Source organism: Bombyx mandarina, chromosome 23 (assembly GCF_030267445.1).
Source record: "Bombyx mandarina strain Sakado chromosome 23, ASM3026744v2".
Lineage (NCBI taxonomy): Eukaryota > Metazoa > Arthropoda > Insecta > Lepidoptera > Bombycidae > Bombyx > Bombyx mandarina.
Genome location: NC_143229.1, coordinates 4628596 through 4651103, shown reverse-complemented (window position 1 = coordinate 4651103; position 22508 = coordinate 4628596).

The window sequence follows — 22508 nt, the reverse complement described above, 5'->3', positions numbered from 1 at the left end:
GTTTTGGGTTCACGTATTAATGTATAGATACTGAGATTATTAAATTATCTGAAACTACTACAGTTTTTCCTGGGTTTCATCAACAAAAGTATGCATCGACACAAAAATAAATGAATACAATTTAATATTTTATGATATAGAGAGTTATTTAACACAAAGTTAGCGTTCGATTATAAAATTATTTTTCATTGCTCAATACCATTTTTGAAATCAAATAAATCTAGTGGTAGTCCAATATTTGCTACTACTTAACTCACTTTGAAATTCGTTTTGGGTGAAGACATCTTAAAAACAACACAGATGGCCCAAAGCCTGGATACCGCAGTCCCTTAATACGTGAGGTTCCAATAGAGATTAACTTATTTTATTTTATTTAAAAGCAGACAAACACAATGCTCCATTGATGGCCGTCAGCAATACCGAGAGCCTAAGCCGATTTGCTTCCTTTCTCTGATCTTTGCGCTGCTGGTGTATCTATCGGCTGGTTCTATCGCTCAATAAAGATGACAGAATCAGCTTAGACAATTTCTGAAATGCCAGATAAAAACTCAATTAAACAAGCCACCGCCTAATTATTCCGCAAGCTATTACATTCCGGTTCGAAGGGATGAAACTCATTCGACTCTTTAGTTCAAGTTGGGCGGTGACATTTGATTTGTCTGTTATTCACTAGCAATCTGGACTAACAAAATAATACACGAGTACTTTAATAATCTAGAAGTTACAGTAAAATCATTATACTTCTGTACATGTTTATTGTATGAATTTTTTTAACTTCACTTTCCTAATCCAAGCTGATAGCTTCGTTATTGTAAAGTCAGTTATAGAAATGCAGTTGTCACGTTTAGTACTTGATTCCTTTGAAACGCATGTTATTAAAAACAACGAGACGCTGTTGATGATCACGAAATTAAAATTCTCATTTCTTGACGCAATCTATTTCTATCATTGCTTAGTTTAAAATTGTCGTTTATATCTCTTGATGGTCATCTTTCGATGACAATGATTCAAGGCGAATGTGTTTTTTTAGTGTTTTTTATTTTTTATTTCTATTAATTACATTAGGCCTCACGCTTTAGTTAACTTGCTGGTTGATTACCTACCTAAAAAGGTTTTTTTTATTTAGAAAAAAAAACTTAAGACTTTTTCAAGTACCTAATTAAAAGAAAAGAAATAGAACATAGGAATTGGACCTCAGAAAAAGTAAAATAACTAAAGTAAATACGAATTATCATTAATTCATAGCTAATCATGAGTATACCAATATATTATTTGTCTAGGAATGATAAATAATTCAAAGGAATCCTTAAAAAAATGGCGCCATCTATTCGCTTAAGTTCTAATTAAATTCGAAAAAGCGTATTCGACGATCTCTAATTCTGTATTATGAAATCATCCGTCAACAAATAAAGTTTTTTCTATACAGTCTGCTGTCTGACACCGGATGTGACATCCGTCGAGACGCGTGACCGGTGTAGCCGCAGCTCGAACCAAATCTATGAAGCGTATCTCGTTTTTAACTCTAAGAATACTAGAGATAATGTTCCATTGAAGTTATTTACTCAAAAAATATCACACATTTTAACTGTGGGCTTTTGTAGTTTCACACTTACTAGTTGTTTTTCTTCTTACGTATTTGCTGGTAGCGTCTACAGAGCTATTACAGCTACGCGCGGGCTGGTAGGTGGGCTCACGGGCTCAACCTAAATTAGATAACATTATTAGCAAGAGCAGTGCTTCGGAATCGCGACCCACTGAAAAGATCCGGCGAAAACTCAGTGGGTTCTACATTGTTTCTATATATTGAAACGTAGTAGTTTTACATTGAAAGCAAGCAATTTAAGGTATTCAACTCAAGTACATTTGCAATTTAATTAAACAGGCTATCAAGTCAGATTAGATAGATTAAGCAGGCTATCTTAACATCAAATTTGTATTTTTATAAAATTATGTTTTTGGATTCATAAAATTTTGATGTTGAGATAGCCTGTATATCAGAGAAGTTGAAATTCAAATTAACGCGCGAGGTATATTGAAAACAAGTTTTGGTAATATTATTTTATTATTAACAATTTTAAAGATAATACTGCAGCTAAAACTGAGATGTTGTGATTGATATATTTAATTTTATTGCATACTAGCTGACCCGGTAGACTTCGTAGTGCCTAAATCAATAAATAAAAGACCTAAGCTTTTGTATAAAATAAACTTAAAACAAACAAAAAGAATCCGTCCGACGGGGGACACATCAAAGGGAAAAACAAAATTGTTATTTTTATTTAATTCCATTTCATATTTGCATTTTCCATTGCATTTTCATATTTATCTACATTTTAAACCTTCTCTGGACTTCCACAAATAATTCAAGACCAAAATTAGCTAAATCGGTCCTGCTGTTCTCGAGTTTTAGCGAGACTAACGAACAGCAATTCATTTATATATATATAGATAGATAGATTAAACAAATAACAGATTAATGTAATGTCAATAATGTGTTTGTGTTCGTATTGTATGAGAAAGTATACAAAGAGAAAATGCCTATAATCGAAACATAGGGCTATATGCTTGGCACTTAGACCGAACTATTAGATTTGAATGTTTAATGCTCTATTAGATCACCAGTCGTGATTCGACTGTCAATGGGCGTGTTGTTTGATCGTAACAGTATTCGGCTACTGTGTAAGTTATATTGTTGCTCGTTCCATTGAATTGTTTTGTCGGTTTTGAATTCGGACGTAAAGATATTTCTAATGGACTTTTCATTAATCGACCTATTAGTGACGATGGTAAATTATCAGGGGACCGATTCAATTAAAAGTGCTTACTAAGTGCTGTGAAGCTTAAAATACATTTCATTGCCTTATCTTAATATATATAATTCCTCTGTCTGTGTGTGTGCGTGTTAGTGGATTCCCCCTAAGCGGCTGGACTGATTTTGGATGTTTTTTTTTGTGTGTGTTCCAGCGAATCGGAGAATGATTTAGATTCACAATTCGACGTCCAGATTGTTACAAATTATTTAAAAAAAAACCTTTTTTTTTTATAAGACTTTTTATTTATTGCCTCTGTAGGCAGATGAGAATACGGCCTACATTATGGAGGGTGGTTACCGTCGCTCAAGGACGTCAGCAATGTCATTGTCAGGGGCAGAGTCAAGCCGCTGCCTACCGTTTAATACTCTCCACAAGCCTCATTTGAAAAAGGACATGTCATAGCGGTCGGGAAACGCACTGTGGATGACCGCAGTGGCTCCAGGTAGAATGGACGAACTCTACTTCGGAGGCGGGCGGTGCGATAGTAATAACGAGATGATGGTGTCATCTCAAGCAATTCCTTAGAGCACTACCCACACACATGCGTACAGGACAATGTCTGTCGGATCCACTAGTATCTACATAGAGTATTCTTCATTGTACACCAATAAAGAAATAAACAATGCGATACATTAAATACAAAAAAGTACAATTGGCGGTCTTATCGTTGAGAGCGATCTCTTCCAGACTACCATCAGGTGGACAAGAATAATTTGGAAGTTTATTAGGACAAACGTTGTGTTCAAATTTTCAATCTAATGATTACAGGCGACTGTTAGTTACATTATTTGAATTTTTTTGTTTGGTAAACAATCACACGGTTCCTCTCGTATTTCGTTTGTAACTTATTAAATATACAGAGTTGCGTAGCCACTGCCTCTTTCTCCGACGGAGCATATTTAAGTAGTTGTTATTAGAGACAATATATACAACAATGTTAACGCTGCCACCCGTTTTAAAATTTAGTTTTAAAATTAGTTCGAGTTAATTGTATTCTCTAACGGCTATTAGACTTCGAACTAGATCATATACTACTTCTCGGCACATATGCGAATATCAATTTACATCACATTCTAAAAAAAATTGAAAGACAATCAGAAAACCTCACAAGCCACCGACCATTTTCTAAGTCTTTTAGACAGTGATATATCAATCGTATTAAATTTGAATTTGAATTTAAGCTCAGCTATTTTTTAGGTCGTAATTCCAAAATCTAAATGACTCTTACAGCTGATTGAATCGTTAAAATATTGATACTCATAAAATACCTAGTTTTGAGGTTGAATTTAAAAAAAAAAACGTCATTACTAAAGGCAATCAACTTTAAGTCGTTCTCATAAGGATTTCGTTGTTAGCTTTTTTCTTCCGTTGAACGAAAAAAGAAATGTAATAAAATAAATCTATAAACATTCGATCAAAGTTAATTGAATTGTTTTATGAGAATTAAGCTCTACAAAAATCCTAATTCAGAATGCCCGTGAAATACCTATTTCTGTTTCTTCTTAATCTCTTTAGAAACTACCCGATAGCAATTAGTTTGCGAAATTAATAGATCGTAACATTAATTGATACTGAATAGTAAATTTTGTAATTCTCTTGATTGGGATTGAAACATTTTAAATTTTCGTTTCACAGTTAATTTTTGATCTCAGATTAGTCGATTTTTTATGAGATTCTTATTTTTTTTTAGTCGTATTTTGTATACTGTAGTGGCACACTGTAGTGGCAATTTACTGGTGGTAGGACCTCTTGTGGGTAGGTACCACCGCCCTGCCTATTTCTGCCGCGAAGCAGTTATTCGTTTCGGTTTGAAGGGTGGGGCAGCCGTTGTAACTATAAAACTAAAAAAAACTAAAAAAAAAAAATATGTAAAATGTTCAGGAAATGAAAAAAACTGATTATTTTCTAAAGCAGTGTAAAATTTAAAATATTAACTTTTGAGATATATTTTAGTGTTAATTAGCAATTTGACAATTACTGGAATTATTATAAAACGGGTGTAGGTAAGCCTCAAAACTACATGTATATGAAAAAACGTATTTGACAAAATATGTGTAATGTGCCGTTATCGAAATTGCATATTCAATTATATGTCTATATTTTTAGCTTCCTTCAAAACAACATTTCAACTTGGCTTTTTCTAGTATGTAATGTTGATCACCGTCTTCGTGTAAGACGTCATAAGTGGGTTGAAATAGACTTGTTACATTGAATACCGCTATCTTTAGATGTTCTATGGATTAGTTATTTATGTAGTATTTAAAAAAACACAATATTTTTTTCCATCGTTCTATAGGAAACCAGAGCAAAGTCAAGCTGGTGGTAGGACCTCTTGTGAGTCCACACGGGTGGGTACTACCACCCTGCCTATTTCTGCCGTGAAGTAGTAATGCGTTTCGGTTTGAAGGGTGAGGCAGCCATTATAACTATACTTGAGACCTTAGAACTTATATCTCAAGGTGGGTGGCGCATTTACGTTGTGGATGTCTATGGGCTCCAGTAACCACTTAACACAAGGTGGGCTGTGAGCTCGTCCACCCATCTAAGCAATAAAAAAAAAGTTGAAGTACTAGCTAGACCAGCTATTTGGAAGTCTAGCCACCCAAAGTATTTCTCGTACTTCTTGTGGAATTCTCCATCTATAGGTATACTCCGATTCTTATTCAAATCATGTACTTCACAATATTTTCCAAATAATAGGTCCTGAACCAAAAAACTATTAATTTGTAAGCAATATCGAGACAATTTCGATATAGACATTTCGCTGTCGGACTTCCTTACTAGTCGCGGCGGCGAACGTGAGTACCCGTGGCCTGCAAACGGTGCTGCGCGAATGGTCGCCTCGTCCACCGCTTCGCTGTTCGCACCGCCGATCCCCGTGGCCAGGCCGTAACACCAGGTGAGCTGTGGGCTCGTTCAACCATCAAAGCAATGAAAAAAAAAAGCTCAATCTGAAATAGCTTTGTTTATTCGCTGTACGCTTTTAAGTAAAACTATTTTGTACGTACCATACAAAATTAACCTCACATGTCTTTCTTCAAAATGAGGTTAAGTTCTTAGCGTAGTGATTCTAATGATATCGATCAACATAGATCACCGGTAACGCTATGAAATTATACGTCGTTCGTATTTCCCAATACTGTGTGATATATGAAGTGTAGATACATTAAAACATTTATCTAAGCATCGAATCCTTTAAAATACTATTTGATTTGATATAGGAGTAAGATATTAACAAAAAACTAGAGGTCAAGCGGTAGTCGAAATTTGACTATAATTAATTAGAATTGTAAGTTTGTACACTATTATGATTGTATTTTATATTTCTATAATCACAAATTTCGCCAAGGCTACACTATAAAAAATATGAATAAAGACAAACAATATTTAATCTATTCTCAATTTGACAACAGACGTCAAGAACAAAAGTTTGACAATAAATAGTATGCATGCGTGTGTGCGTCAAATACATGGTATGTAGTGTGTATAATTGTGGTGACCGGTAAAATAGAGGGAAAAAGGCCTAGGGGTAGAGGTCCCAAACGATGGTCGGACCAAATAGCGGAGGAACTGGGAATACCTATCAGCGACGCACTCCACCGGGCTGCAGGGCGGGATCGATGGAGACAGTTGGTTGACGAAATCGGACGGAGTCACGATCCTCAGCAGTGAGGAACCGATCGAAGAGAGAGAGAGTGTGTATAATATTTTCTTTATTGATTTAATGTATCTTTTATGCATTATTTTAAAAATTAGCCTTGTGCACTTCTTCTCTATATTCTCTATAAGTGTGGAAAATTTCATACCCCTCCGTCCGCGCAATTTTCGTAAAAAGGGATACAAAGTTTTTGCTTCACGTATTAATTAATATATAGATATGAATTCAATGTGTGTGGTCTGTAAAAAAACTAAAATGAACGTCTTTGTGACGTTTTGCTTCGAGTCGAAAGGTTTTAAATTTGGAATGACAGCATAATGACCGGCAATAATTGCGCTTGTTCAACAATAATTAGTGGTAATAGAAAGAATTATTTCGACTTTATATCAGCGAGACATGAGTCTGGTTGAATTATGAGTTGAAACGATAATGTTTTCGTGGCTATTAAAGTACTTTAGATATGTCAGGTTTTTATTTATTTATTTATATTATATTGGCGGATAAAAGTGAAGATAAACGACTCAGTGAACCCAGTGGTGTAAAATGAGTAGGTACAAAAATTTAAGGGTAGTATTTTGTATGGAAAGACCGAGTACCACATTCTAAACACGAAATCTAGCTGTGGTCAAAGTGTGACCATTATTATACGAATGTAAATGGATAGTAACGCCCACTGTTCTAGAAACTGCTTAATATCAAGGAGATACTACCTGAATCTAAAGACAAAAAACATGAATACTCTCGCCCTAATTTTTAAAATTTTTTTTTTATTGCTTAGGTGGGTTGACGAGTTCACAGCCCACCTGGTGTTAAGTGGTTACTGGAGGCCATAGACATCTACAACGTAAATGCGCCACCCACCTTGAGATATAGCTTCTAAGGTCTCAGTATATTTACAACGCAACGGCTGCCCCACCCTTTAAACCGAAACGCATTACTGCTTTACAGCAGAAATAGGCAGGGTGGTAGTACCGACCCGTGCGGACTCACAAGAGGTCCTACCACCAGTAATTACGAAAATTATAATTTTGCGGGTTTGATTTTTGTTACAGGATGTTATTCCTTCACCGTGGAAGTCAATCCTGAACATTTGTTGAGTACGTATTTCATTAGAAAAATCGGTATCCGCCTGCGGGATTCGAACACTGGTGCACCGCTCATCACGGATGCACCGGACATCTTATCCTTTAGGCCACGTTGGCGTATTTACGTTATAGATGTTTATGGGCTCCAGTAACCACTTAACACCAGGTGGGCTTTGAGCTCGTCCACCCATCTAAGTAATAACAAAAAAAATCGGCAAAATGTAGGCTGAAAACAGGCAATTTCGTCTTGTCAATAGGCAGGATGGAATAGTTGAGTCGTTATTCATGGAGTACTGGGTGTGTATAGTAGCCACATAATATCCGAGAAAATGTGACCTAATTTGTCAATTTAGAACATTAAAAATAGAAATGCCTTATTTTGCAACTAATGCTATTTGAGCAAACACAATGTTGCAAGTATCATCAATATTGTAGTTTGCCACTAATGACACTATAAGTATTTTCATTATGTTACACTAATGACAATCTAACAACATTGACTTGTGTGTCATTTCATTCACTAATCCCCATTCACACATATTCATGATTCATTACATGCTTTCTCTTTACGTTTTACGAAATTCAAACCGTACATTATAAATACGTTACTGTATGTATGCATGTATGTTACGCTCCAGTAGGACCGTTCACATCTGACGATACTTTCACTGTGTTTCGAAAATTTCGTTTCGTTTTTTGACAATGTTATAGTGTGCAAAAACGTGGATGTGAATTATTGATAGGTGATAAATTCACGATTTTAGTCAAAAACAAAGTTGGTGGAGGAAATGCAAAGAGGATTTGTTAGACAGTCTTCGCTCATGTCAGTAGTATATTGTTGTATATTGAAAAACGGTATTGTTAATTGGGAATTACATACCCGATTCTGTAGTCGACTTCACCCAAAACACGTGCCTTTAGGTACCACAAGCACCGGTTAACGTCCTTAACAAACCAGTCACTTGCGACGAAGGGCTTCACGAGCGAATTATACCATAGACACAGCCCACTGACTTTCTCGCCGGATCTTCTCAGTGGGTCGGGTTTCCGATCCGGTGGTAGATTCTGCGAATCACTGCTCTTGCTAGGGCCAGTGTTAGCAACACTTCGGTTTGAGCCCCGTGAGCTCACCTACATGTTAGGGCGAAGCTGAAATAGCCTCTCAAGGCTAGGTCTAAAAAAAAAAGTAAATTTGGACTTGAACGCGATCGGTACGGTTTTATGTTTTACCATAAATTAAAGTATTATAATATGTTTATTAGGTAGGTTAAAGATTCCATATCACAGATCTAAGTTACGATTTTATCGCACTGTTTTTCCCACAAACAGGCATATGCGCCACCTAAAAAACTAGTGCATCTAGATAACGTAGGTACGTAAAATATATCTAGCAACGTCGCAGCCGAATTAATTTTGATCTGACCGTGGGAAAACAGAAAGTCAGGTTTTAAAAGTGAAAATCCTATTGAGACTTTTACATGATGTCTAAATTTAAACGCTATTCGTTTTGCGTCACTTAATATCATGTGAACGGTTGTTCAGCTGCATACCCATTTAAATAGAAAAAAAAAACTGCTAGCCAGTATAAAAATTAGAGAATCTTCAAGCAAGTAAGTAAAAAGTGATTGTTTCCAGTGAAACGTATATTTTTGACAATTTCACGTTCGTGGCGGTAAATTCTACAACGCATTGCTAATTCACCACACTTTCCAATAAATCTATACTTCGACTGTGACGAAATTAAATATAGTCACGAACTACCTACCTCATGTTCGGATTTCGAAACAGAATCATTAAAACAACAGTTACATTTTACATCGGTGCTTTCAAGTTGAGTTTGCTTGAGGCTTTTGAAGGATACCATTTCTATTTATTTTTTTCTTGGAACGAAGTCCCGTATGGGACGATGCGGAGGGGTATACCCTAACCAGGAAAAAGCGTCCGTAACGTAAGATTTTGATTGGTAATGCACACAGTGTACGACTTAACTTTGTAATAACGTACAAAAAATAACATATTTTTTTTATTAGACATTTTTTATAAATCATTGTGAATAAAATAAAGTTGATAACATGGTAAAGTATTTTTTATTTTTATTTTTATCAATAAAAAAACATAATAAAATAGGTATACCCGAATAATTATTTACTTTATACCTCGAAAAGAACATAAAATTAATATTTTTATAATAAGGAACTTCGTTCCTATCCGGTCTCCCACGACACCACACATCTTTTTTTTTAAGGATCGCTTGGGCTTCCCCGCGAAGACCGGCGTCGTTGATCGTCGACGATAGCTTCGACGACCCGTAGGTTGGACATCTTCGGGGTAGCGCCGGGAGTCTGGTTGTAGTGTTCACCGCGGGAATACCCCTGCTCTGCATGATTCTGACCCCGAGCGGAGATCGTTTTCGCAATCAAAGATTGTTTTTATTTGGGTGATAATTGGCTGTACGGCAATGGAGTCCATTGAGTTTCTCGCCGGATCCTCTCAGTGGGTCGCGTTTCCGATCCAGTGATAGATTCTGCGAAGCACTGCCCTTGCTAGTGCCAGTGTTAGCAACACCTTCGGTTTGAGCCCCGTGACCTCAGCTCACCTCAAACTAAAAGAAAAAAAAGAATTTGTAAATACGTGTAAACGTTCTGTGTATTTCTGCTCGGAAACAGCCACTAATACAATTTTACTAGATATCAGTATTCACTTTTGTTGTATGTTCACTTTTGTTGAATGTATTTATAGGTTCCGTGAGTTACTTAAAACAAAATAGGATATGAGAGAAATTCATACAAAAAAAAGCCTTATAAATTACATTTTTCAAATTATCGATATACGGCTCCATGTGTTTTTGCAAGGCATGCACAGTTATATAATTTAAATATAGTTTACTATTTACCTGTTTTTTTTTTTTTTTTTTATAGCTTTTGTGGGTGGACGAGCTCACAGCCCACCTGGTGTTAAGTGGTTACTGGAGCCCATAGACATCTACAATGTTAATGCGCCACCCACCTTGAGATATAAGTTCTAAGATCTCAGTATAGTTACAACGGCCACCCCACCCCTCAAACCGAAACGCATTACTGCTTCACGGCAGAAATAGGCAGGGTGGTGGTACCTACCCGTGCGGACTCACAAGAGTTCCTACCACCTAATGATAACTTAGTAGTTTTATTAAACCACTTAATGGGTGTATTCAATTAAATTAATTCGAAAATGAAGTTTGAATTTTGACGCGTTGAAAGCAATGGAGGGAGACTGAAGCGCAACGAATATTCAAACAAATATGATTTATTTTAATAACTCATTGTGTCGGAACTATTGAAGCGTGATTTTAATTTATCTTTTATCGCATCATATAAAATGATTACCATTCACCGGCTTACGGGTACAAAGGGCTCATTGGACCGAGAAATACGTAGGTATACTTTTTGGAAGGTTTTGAAGTTCAAAAACTTCGGTATTGGCATAGCTTTGGCGTCAATTAGGAAATATCGATAATGTCTACCCGTAAACATATTATTACGAGGCCTGTGGAGAGTTCTTAACGGTAGACAGCGGCATGGCTCTGCCCGTGGAATTGCTGAAGTCCATGGGCGATGGTAACCACTTACCATCAGGTGGGCCGTATGCTAGTCTGCCTACACGGGCAAAAAAAATTAGCATTTATTATTATTAACATTTGCAGAAAATTAAATAGTTACCTTCAAAAGACATATAGTTCAAGACTCAACTAAATTGAACAAAGATTAACCCACTCTTCAGACCTGAACGCACTACTGTTTCGTGGCACAGATAGATATGATGGTAGTAAATAGCTACCCATGCGAGCATAAAGCACGCCCCAGAATACAAAATGAACATAAAAATAAATAATAGTTTAAGAAAACTAACAAAATACGCTTTTATAGAAAATCCAACTAAAAATAGAAAATAAAGGACAATGCCCGGCATTGTTTTACAAAAAAATAAATTACTTAAATTGATAACATCCCAAAACTGAGTGCCATAGTTTTTAAATTCGCCAATAGACAAAGGGAAAATTAGCCCATACAGACTTATAGTAAACTTATATGCTGACAAACGAAAGAGTTGTCTGTGACTTGAACAACAAATTAAAAAAATTGCTAATGGTTATAATTCACAGACTTTTTAGTTTATTGTTGTTCAATTCAATATTTATGTATTGTAATAATAATTATTACTTAAAACCATGAATTATTTAATATTTTTAGATATTAATGATTCCATTAGTAAAAATCTCAATGGCCTACCATTACTCTATTCTTATTATATATGATCAGAGAGTTTTGGCAGCAACCCGAGTGAAGCGTCACTTGAAGTTTTATTTTATGTTTTTTTAATAGCTTATTGTGATGTATAATATACAAATTGGGTGTTGTTTTGTGTATTAAATGTCAATAATCGTTGTTCACGATTATTGAGGCATTGGAATAAAACTGTGGCTAACATAGCAGTGACTGTTTTTTTTTTCAAGATAAAAGGTCTGCGGAAATTCACGCTCACTCAATGTGCTATTCATCAAGTTGACGTCAAAACTCCCAAAAAGCAATAAAAAGAAATACACCGGATTTTTATTAACATAAAAAATATATAAAAAATATAACTATGACAGACTAGGCTGTATAGGCTACGCTCTTTGCCTGCTTGTTGGCGAATTTAAAAACAACAACAACAATATCGTTGCCTGCTTCCGGATTTCATTTCATTTTATTATTATTATGAGGATATAATAATAATAAAATGTACGTAAGGGCTTATTTCTAGCAACATTAACCACAATTAACTTATTTAATACTGTAAATAATGATGAGAGCGATTATTGATTTCGAAGAAAACAATTAACAACTTAATTTTAGCTGCAGAAAAAAACAGATTTCTCTTAAACCTGGGTGAGAATATAAAAATCGTTTTCTGAATATGAAACGATATTTCTTTGTCTATCAAATTAAGTTAAAACCATCATGACAGGACAACTTTTTTTAGGGGCCCAAACGCCCATAGGAAATGGGCATTGTCCTTTAATAAATTTGAATTAAAAATAGGTTAGTGTAAGAAAAAATGATTTTATTGTATTGTAAGCTATTATTTATTTTTTAATATTGAATTGTCATCGGTTCTTAATAAGTATACCAAATTTCGAGTTAATCCGACGTTTTGAAGGGGGGTCAAAGTCATGTTCAAAGATCCCGTTAAATACTAACATATAATAATATACATACGTCTGAAGATAATAAAACCGTATCAATAAACATCACTCCGTGATTATTTTTATATATCTAATTATATATTTATCTATTATTTACCTATTGTTCGTCATTATGTACATCCTTAACTATTTCTTAATCACGCATATTTTTACTCTAGTCGAAAAACAAATGACCATAAAATAGGCCCGAAACAGATAAAGAGAAAGTTCCGTTCAAATATTTCGAACACGAAGAACATCTTATTTAAAAGTTAAATGCAACGTGAGTGAATAAAGCAAAATGAGCCATAGAATGTTGACTTGCCCGTTTCTAAAACAAAGGACTTTGCTTGCCACCGACAGAGAAATGAGGGATGTTGTAAAACTTCCAGCTAAGTTTATTGCGACGGTATAACACATAACATTTCTTTTTTTTTTCGTATTGACTAAATTTTTTAGGGGACAATGGTAAACATGGCTTCTGTTTCGTAATGAGCCGACGACAAAAGATTTGAGGACTATGACGTTTATTGTTCTGTGTCCTGTTTTTATTGAGTCGTAAAGCTGTTTTAGTTTTTGAAAGACGTAACGTTTATAGGAAGTTCGAATTCCTGTTCGGGATAGTTTATTTTTAGTCCAAATAATTGTTTATTATAATTTTTGGTATCGTCATCTTCTTTGCACCCGTTAAATTTGAATAATCACTAGTTCCTTTGAAATAAAGCATTTATTAGAAAATCAACATAATTAGCGTGGGTTCTAATATGTTTTTTTTAAATACATAAATGTTAAATGTACAGATCTAAATAATCTCCTATCTAAATGACGATCAAATAAAAATACTTTAAAACAGATAAAAACAATTAAATGCTAACAGCGAACGGATCGACTCGAAGTTTATACTTCCCAGTAAAAACTTACAATACTTCTAGCATCATTAATTTATATTGATAACTGTTGATATGAATTAACGTAATAGGTTCGAGGTTTCTCGAATATTTCAAAAGTATTTCGCATACATCAAAGCAGCCGGTGCTAAGACACAAAAAAGCTAAAAAGGGTTATAGTTTATTACTTTTTTTTTGTAAGCTGTCGGCATTACATATGGGAATTCAGCAGACCATAGCAGTCGCTCTGCACAATTTAATACTGGTTATGCAGTATTTTATACATGCTGGAGTTAATTAAGGATATTCGAATGGTCACTTTTTAGGTAGCAAATTCAATTTGGTTTTATCGCCCATCGCGTTTTATCTATGTGTTTAGTGTTATTGCATTCGCTTTGATCACATACATGTTAATGAACTTCGGATAATAGATAAGGAGTTGAGCCCAATTAATAATAACGATGGTATATCATGATAACTTAACAGTGAGCTTGGTGTCGGAAATTTATTATTTCTCGAATGCTTAGATATTGTGCCAGTGAAGATTTATTTAGAATTATTTTAAGCCTCACATGAGTGACATGGGGACAAGGAGCGTGGGGCGTCCTCCAACCAGGTGGACTGACGACTTAGTGCGCACGGCGGGAAGTCGTTGGATGCGGAAGGCGGAGGACCGCATTATGTGGAAGGCATTGGGGAAGGCCTATGTCCAGCAGTGGGCAGATAAAGGCTGATGATGATGATGATGATGATGATGAGTGACGTAACATTGTCCTGGAATATCGCGTTTTATATAGTAAACGTAAAAAATGTTTGAGTTTGTAATACAAGAAAATAGATTTTTTTATTGTCCTCGTAGGTAGACGACGGGCATACGACCCACTTGATCGTAAGCTTTTACCGTCGCTTATGGACATCAGGATGGATGAACTTAACTCCCTACTCCTTGCGGACTCGAAAAATCCTTATTTAAGCTAAACCGGTGCAAGCGGAATAGAGAGATCTTGCTCTCGCAATGATCTCATTTATTATATACAGTAGCGTTTTTGGTGACGTAGACAGAACAATTATACTATAACTATAAACAATATTAAGATATATAGGACAACGCGGAGGCGAACTAGACGAGCACGTGTTTAAGTCAATTCCAGAGCTAGTTATTTGAAAAGTTTCGGAGCCAATTGTGTCCCTATCGTAAATCATTGTACTACTGTTGCTACTGAACTTCAGCCGGTTTTATGTTTCTTTTGTTTAAAACTTTATTGGGTCGGTCCGTACCGAAAACTAATTTATTCAAGGACTGAAACGATCGTGCGCTCGGAACTTATACTTCCGAAGCGATTTCCTTTTTACGACAACCTTTTTTTTCTGGTACAAACGTACCCGATTTTGATTCTTTGTTAATTTTGTTCGGGGAATCGTAATTATTTGAGTGAACGACAATTTCGGGTGTGCTGAAGAAAAGAATCTGTTTACCGTTTTATTTTGGTTACCTAATACGTGTTCGCGAATGATTTTCACGATGAGGTAACAACACGTTGTGTAGGTAGAGGTAACAACGAATTGAAGACGCAATACTCTGTATTTTTACCGTAGACCTATTATACTTACTGGTACATTTTTTGTGAATACGCATTAATGGGGAAGATTACATTGCCTATTCCTGCTACGAAACATCAATACAAATTGTCATCAATTGTAAGGCAGTCGTTAGGCAGTAAATTTAAGACTCCGATCTTAAGATCTACGGTGGTATTTATGTTGTGTTTGGGCTCTGTTTGAAAAGGTTGCATCTCATACAGACCGCCAGCATGTCTATCTGTGTATGAAAAACAAAAACTGGTTCAACAAAGCTGGCGTAAATAACAGCCGTTTCTATGAGAATATGAATACTGTATTCACCTTAAGACAGAGGAACACAATTTAAAAGTTCGTATTTAAAATGAAATATTTCAGTTGTACCGTTTTCGCTCCCGCAAAGCTGAGATTTGGGTCATTTCTTATCTGGATAACTTTAAATCGAACATCTGGTATGTTTCTTGTAATCCCGCACTCGAAACATATGAATGCAACAATCAAATGTGTATTTCGTAAGTGAAATTCTCGAGTACGCTAAACTTTGGTGGACATGAATGTTTTAAATCTTTAGTAAAGTTAAGTTGTTAACTAAGCTCATTCCGATCTCCATCCTCGTCGAACCCTTCGCTTGCGACGAAGGGCTCGACGAGCAAATTAACCCACAGACACAGCCTACTGAGTTTCTCGCCGGATCTTCTCAGTGGATCGCGTTTCCGTTCCGGCGGTTGATTCTGCGAAGCACTGCTCTTGCTAAGGCCAGTGCTAGCAACACTCCGGTTTGAGCCCAGTGAGCTCACCTACACCTTAGGGGGAAGCTGAGATAGCCTCTCAAGGCTATCAGCATAGGTAGGAATAAAAAAAAAGCTCATTGCCACTACAACACAAATACCTAATTACCCAAAAATATTGTTTATTTGGGTAATTACTTACTTTTGTTTTTGCACAGACGCGTAAACTTTCTCACGGCCACATGGAGTTAGGAGTCGAGTTATTGGGTCTCCCAAGTCTTTATTTATGTGTAGTATCACATAATTATTGTTCCAAACTATTGAAATTGGAACCCATGACTGCTTTACGGCTGAAATAGGCAATAGGTACCTGTGCAGGCTTATAGTATACCGGTTGGCAATGGCAGTATCGTAATATTATAATTTTATTTATAATTTAAATAATACTATAAATAAAACTCCGTGAAATAAATAGTCCATATATTATTAATACTCAGAGACCATTGCAGTACTATACGGTGAATACCTTAGTCGCCTTTACTACACTCAGGGGAAGAGAAAGGATTGTGCTATTCTAGGATACGACACAGCTAAATTATTACACGATGTTACTCCTACATCGTGAATACGTGTTCGACTTTTTTATTCAATGTAATTGGTCTAGCCTGCGAGACTTAAAACAAGGTATAGTCTCGTTGCTTGATAGGTTTGCAACGAACGACTTATCGCGTAATTACGACTTTAAAAAATTGCTGCTTCATACGAATTGAATGGGAGCAAGATGGTGGTACTCTCTGATGCGGGATGACGACTTGCCCTACAATTAATAATTAAGTTTGGAACTTTAAGCGGACCGATTGAATATGCCTTAGCGTTCCTTATCGTAAATATTTATAGTTCGATGCATATGTAATACCACTTTCACAAGTCTCTGACGACATTGCGTTCGGCGGGATAGTCGATGGACCTATTACTCGTAGTGTTTTAAACTTACTGGGGATATTCTTTTAAAATTGACAAAAAAAGGTAAAAAGCTCAACAGCTTATAATACCTCATATCGTTAGAGGTGGCTGTTGTTCGCTGATTTTATAAACGCTAAAGAGAATGGAGTAGGTATTCTGTTGATCTGAATTAGTTTACTTACTCATGTTTATAACTATATTATTATATTATTTATAGTAGTATGCTTGAATAGTTGGTACTTTGATTGTTTTTCTTATATTGAGCTTTTGAGCTCAGAGCTTACCTAATGTTGAGTAGTAGCTGTGGTCCATGGACAATTAAGTGGTTGTTTCGTGGGAAGAATTCGATTCACGATACCCATTACAACTAATATTAAAATAGGTAGAAATATAAGATTAGAATATTATTACTATGGACTAATAAAGTGGAAGTAAGTAGGTTTATTTTATCATGTAAGGTCGCCTGGCCATTAGATCGAATCGATGAAGCAATGTATATCTTATAGGCTATTTAAGCTTTATTTATGATAAAAGAAAGCATTTCGAATATTACAATATGTTCCATTTCACGATTGAAAACTTTAAGTAACGCATTCCAAGGTTAGTACTTAAGAAACGACGTCACGATCGGTTGTCAACTGCCCATATTCACCCAATCAACGACCCATTAAAGAACGATAATTGTGCAACAATCGTAAAATACGTTATCACATTCACTCGTACTAATAAAATTTTATATGTGACACTTTCTACAATATCCATAATGTAGATAACGGGTGTTCAAAGGAATGACTTCATACAAAACGTTAACACCTCTACCTATGCATAAAGTTTGGTGAGTTATCTTTTCGGTAATGGAAGACATTTCATGTTTAATACTGAGACACAACGGGATGAATTTTAATTGATAATCAAATTGTTTTAGTATTTTAATTTTTTTCATATTAAAATTCATAAAGTACTACTAACAAAACCTAATATACATTGTTAGTTTTTTTTTTGAGATTTCCAGATGAACTAAAATTTATTTTATTTTCTCGTACAAACAATTTTATTATTAAGGCCTCACCTTATTTATTATCTCGAAAGTGTAAATTCATTTTAGAAATATTTCATGTATTATATAAACTGATTAATTTTATTATAAATAAATACTGTTTAATACGTAGTTATAGGATAGCATGATTTTTATTCATTCTTTTATACTAATGCAACTAAATCGATAGTTTCTTAGTCAATTTCTTCATTTAGTTAAATTCCACTCATACTGTTAATGGTTTATTTTTTTAGTAAAATATCTTCAATGACTAAGTCAAATTTAACTTTTTTAAATACTAGAACAAGAGTGGATATTTATCCCGGTAGCCGTACTCGTCGAACTCGAAAAATTGAATTTGAATTTCACTCCAAATGTGACACGCGCCTTACATAATGAGTTTTTGGAGTTATTAAGCACATTACCATAAGAACGAAGCCAGTGGTAGAGGTAGTGGCGTGTTATGAGTTACACTGCGGGTGTAGTGGGCGACACTTTTACTTGGCTACCGAATTCTGTAGGCGCGATTCTAGTATTAATTCATTAGCAAAACTACGACACGCTATTCCGAGTTTTGCTGTCGGTATTGATTTATTGGAATTGCCTTGCTTATGTTGGTATACCTGGGATGTTATAGAATGTTGGTATACTTATTTCGGCTTTTGACCTTTTGCTTTTTTCGGATTTCTGGTAGCAGCGCATGGTTGGGTAAGGAAGGAAGTGATGATGAAAAACCGTAGCGAAGACCGTCACACATTAGGGTACCGTCCCGTTCGAGAAGCAAGTAGAAGTGACAGATGTCAAGTCGCGAAGACACCGACAAATCGCGACCCGTGTTGCCATGGTAAAAACTCAAAAATCCATAGATTGGTTTCGAACAAGGTGGTTACCGGTGTCCAAAGACTTCAACAACGTAAGTGCCACCACCCACCCTTCAAACCGGAACGAATTCCTGCTTCGAAGGAAAAAAGCAACAAAGTTCATGTTGAAACAACTGAAATTCTATAGAATACATAAAGATTTGGAAGGCTTCAACTGGTATACAGAAAGATACTAGCGGATATACTAATCATACTATCATAGATACAGCCCTCCAACCATATTACTTTCCAATATTATCTGCGTATGCTAGTTAGGTTTTCCGTTCATTAATATTTTCGATGTTTTAATCACTCATGTAATGCCTCGATCATTTCCAAATAATTTCCATGAATTACAAATCAGTGTATGTTGCGACACAGTAAAAAACTTCTCACTTGTTAAACAAATTATTAAAAGCTATTTGTAAGATTTCCATACCACAGCCATTACTAAGCAGATTATTAAAAACATTAAATAGATACATTACACAAATTATATTCAACTAGGGTACACGGTATCTGACGCGTTGAATTCTTAACACTGATAAATAAATAAAATCTCATTTCATTTTTAATTGAAATGTTTCCAATCTATGGATTATCTGTTTAAAAACAACTGATATATTATTATTTTCGCATTTAATTATGTTTAAAATTATATTTTGTGTTTTTTACAAAAGCTCCTAAGCACATGTCATGTTAGGTCATGTAGGTCATGCATAATTTCGTATTTAATTTTCAATTGAAATTTTTCAATTGATAGTAAATGCGAGGGCAGCCGTGTAAGGCTGGGCTACTTTTTGTATAGATTATGAGCACCTTAACTGGTAGCAGAATCACAAGCTACCGTAGTGCGCTTTTGATCATGAAATTGTACCTGTAATATGTGTATGTGTAATAATCTGCTATATTTTGGACACGTATCGCGACGGCCAGCTGAGTCTATTGAGAAACTTGTTGTTCAGGGTAGGGTCAATGGTAAAATATCTCGTGGACGAAGCCCGATGCGCTGTACTAATCAAGTGAAAGACCTTACCAAAACCCTACTACTACTACCCTACGAGTGCTTGCACCAAGCCTCAGTTCGCGAACTATGGAGAACAGCTGTCAAGGCTTTAATAAACAAGAATTCCACATGACCACGACTGCTCCGCCAAGAGTAACTGACTATGATGATAAATAGTAACCTTATAAAAAGATCTTAAGCCGACGAACTAAAAATTTCAAACGAAATTTAATGTGTATCTCTCGACACTGAGTACAAAATGAACAAAAAGATTAAGCCTTAAAAAAATTAAATCACAATCTAAATGGTTTATTTAGTAATACGCTGCCAACGTAATTGTAGTTTAATATGTAAAGAAACAGTAGTTATATTTAGAAAATGTAGTTTAACGGTTGTCTATGATTTATTGGATAATGTAGGAATAATTTTTGAGTCGGTTCAATGACGTATGACTGCTCTCTTTGAGGGAACAGGTTGTGTTTGCCGCTGGCGTTACGGCATCATAGATTATTTGGGATAGATGTAAAAAAATTGAGGCCTGCATTATAAATCATTTCGACAATAGAACAGGAAATTTTATGATTAAATTTTATGATGTGTTGCAATAATTAGATTAAACCAAGGAATTAATTTTCTCAATTCGACGATAGTAATATTACGAGCTATTTGATGTTAAGTGGTCGTCAAAGCCCAAAGACATTAGCAACGTAAATGCCCACCTTGAGATATGAGTTCTAAATCTCAGTTTTTCAGAACAACAGCCGTACAAGTTTACGTTATAGATGTTGCACGGTACAAGCAGCGATAGGTAGGCAACGGCTTGGCTCTGCCCCTGGCATTGCTGAAGTCCATGGGCGAAGGTAAACGCTCATCATCAGGTGGGCCATATGCTCGTCTATCTACAAGTGCAAAAAAGTATAAAACAAACTAGTGAAAGTGAAGACAACACGAACATTTATCAGTTTTAATTTTTTTTCCACACGATGTTGTGGAAATGTATTATTATTCGTCGAAATGTGTTATTTTTTTACGTATTTCATTAGAAAAATTGGAACTTGCCAGCGGGGTTCGAACACTGATGCATCGCTGGATGCGAATGCACCGAACGTTCTATCCTTTAGGCCACGACTACTTCTAACACCACTAAAAATAAGAAAGTGCATTAATATGAAAACTAAAAGCCCATGTCTGTTCGTTTATAGTCTGTGGCAGCTCAGTACTTTCATAGTTCTATAGCAGCGCTCCGCTTGGGTTATAAATAATACCATAATGACAAGGAATTACCGTGTTCTGCCACAGTCCACCTTAGACATTCCCGTTTCTTGAATACTAGTTCATTATAGTCAAGGTTCGTGCGTTCTTGGTGTTTAGACATGGCATATTTATAGGCTAACTTCAATTGGAGCTAGTTTGTTTTGGGTTTGTATGAATAGAAATGCATAACAATAAATATAACGTTAAATGAGTTGTTCGAGCTTCAACAGTTTTCCTTCGATTGTAAAATTAGTTCGATAAATTTTGCAAGATTCGGACTTTTATGCTTTAAAAAAAAAGAAAAAAGCACGGTAGTTTATTAGTCACACAGTATTTCGCGTGCAAGTCTCAAAATAATTAGTGCTAAAGGATAATAAGTTGCTTTTTGGGTCATTTTTCAGGAGGACAGGGTACAGGCAACTTGATTGATCAGAAAGTGGTTACCAGACCCAATCGCAAAGCTATCTATATATTTTGGCAATTCCAGAGGTAAATACCGAGAAGCTACTAGTGTCTACAGTTGCTTAAAGACGCAAAAATAACATCTATATGTGTGTATTTTTGAGGTTATCCTTTTGTACTGTGTAACGTAATAGTGAAAATGTTGTGAGCGTCGATGTGAAACATATTTCATTTCCGTGTGACTATTACGTGTCCAGATTTGTGACTATAATTATATTGAATAATTTATTAACGCGCTTTTCGTCAAAGAACTATAACATGTTACGTGCGTGCGTAAGTAAACAAACAGTTTTGTATTAACAGGGATTTCTGATATGCTGGTCTCGCAACAAATAAATTTCGACTTGACATCTATATAATTATATAAAAATGAATTGCTGTTCGTTAGTCTCGCTAAAACTCGAGAACGGCTGGACCGATTTGGCTAATTTTGGTCTTGAATTATTTGTGGAAGTCCAGAGAAGGTTTAAAAGGTATAAAAATATGAAAATGCTCGGAATTAAATAAAAATAACAATTTTGTTTTTCCTTTGATGTGTCCCCCGTCGGACGGATTCCTTTTGTTTGTTTTAAGTTTATTTTATTTATACAAAAGTTTAGTTCTTTTATTTCTCAATTAAGGCACTACGAAGTCTGCCGGGTCGGCTAGTTTTTAATAAAATTATCGTAAAATTATCATATAATTCTAGTATGTATTTGAATATGTTGAAATGTTTAAAGAAAAGTCGTACTAATGCTTATTCGGCCTTTTGCCTCTATTGTCGAAAATTACTCAAATACCTCGGAAGCTACACTTCCATGTACGCTTCTATTATTAAAAGGAAACAGTGTTAGACTCGTAGGCATGCGTTTACGTCATTAATATTCATAGAAAAATTCGATTTGAAATCCGTTCACAATGCCCGATTGTTCTCTTCCCGACATTCGATATGACGTCGGAGGATCATATTACCTCACAAGATGCCGGTTATTTATC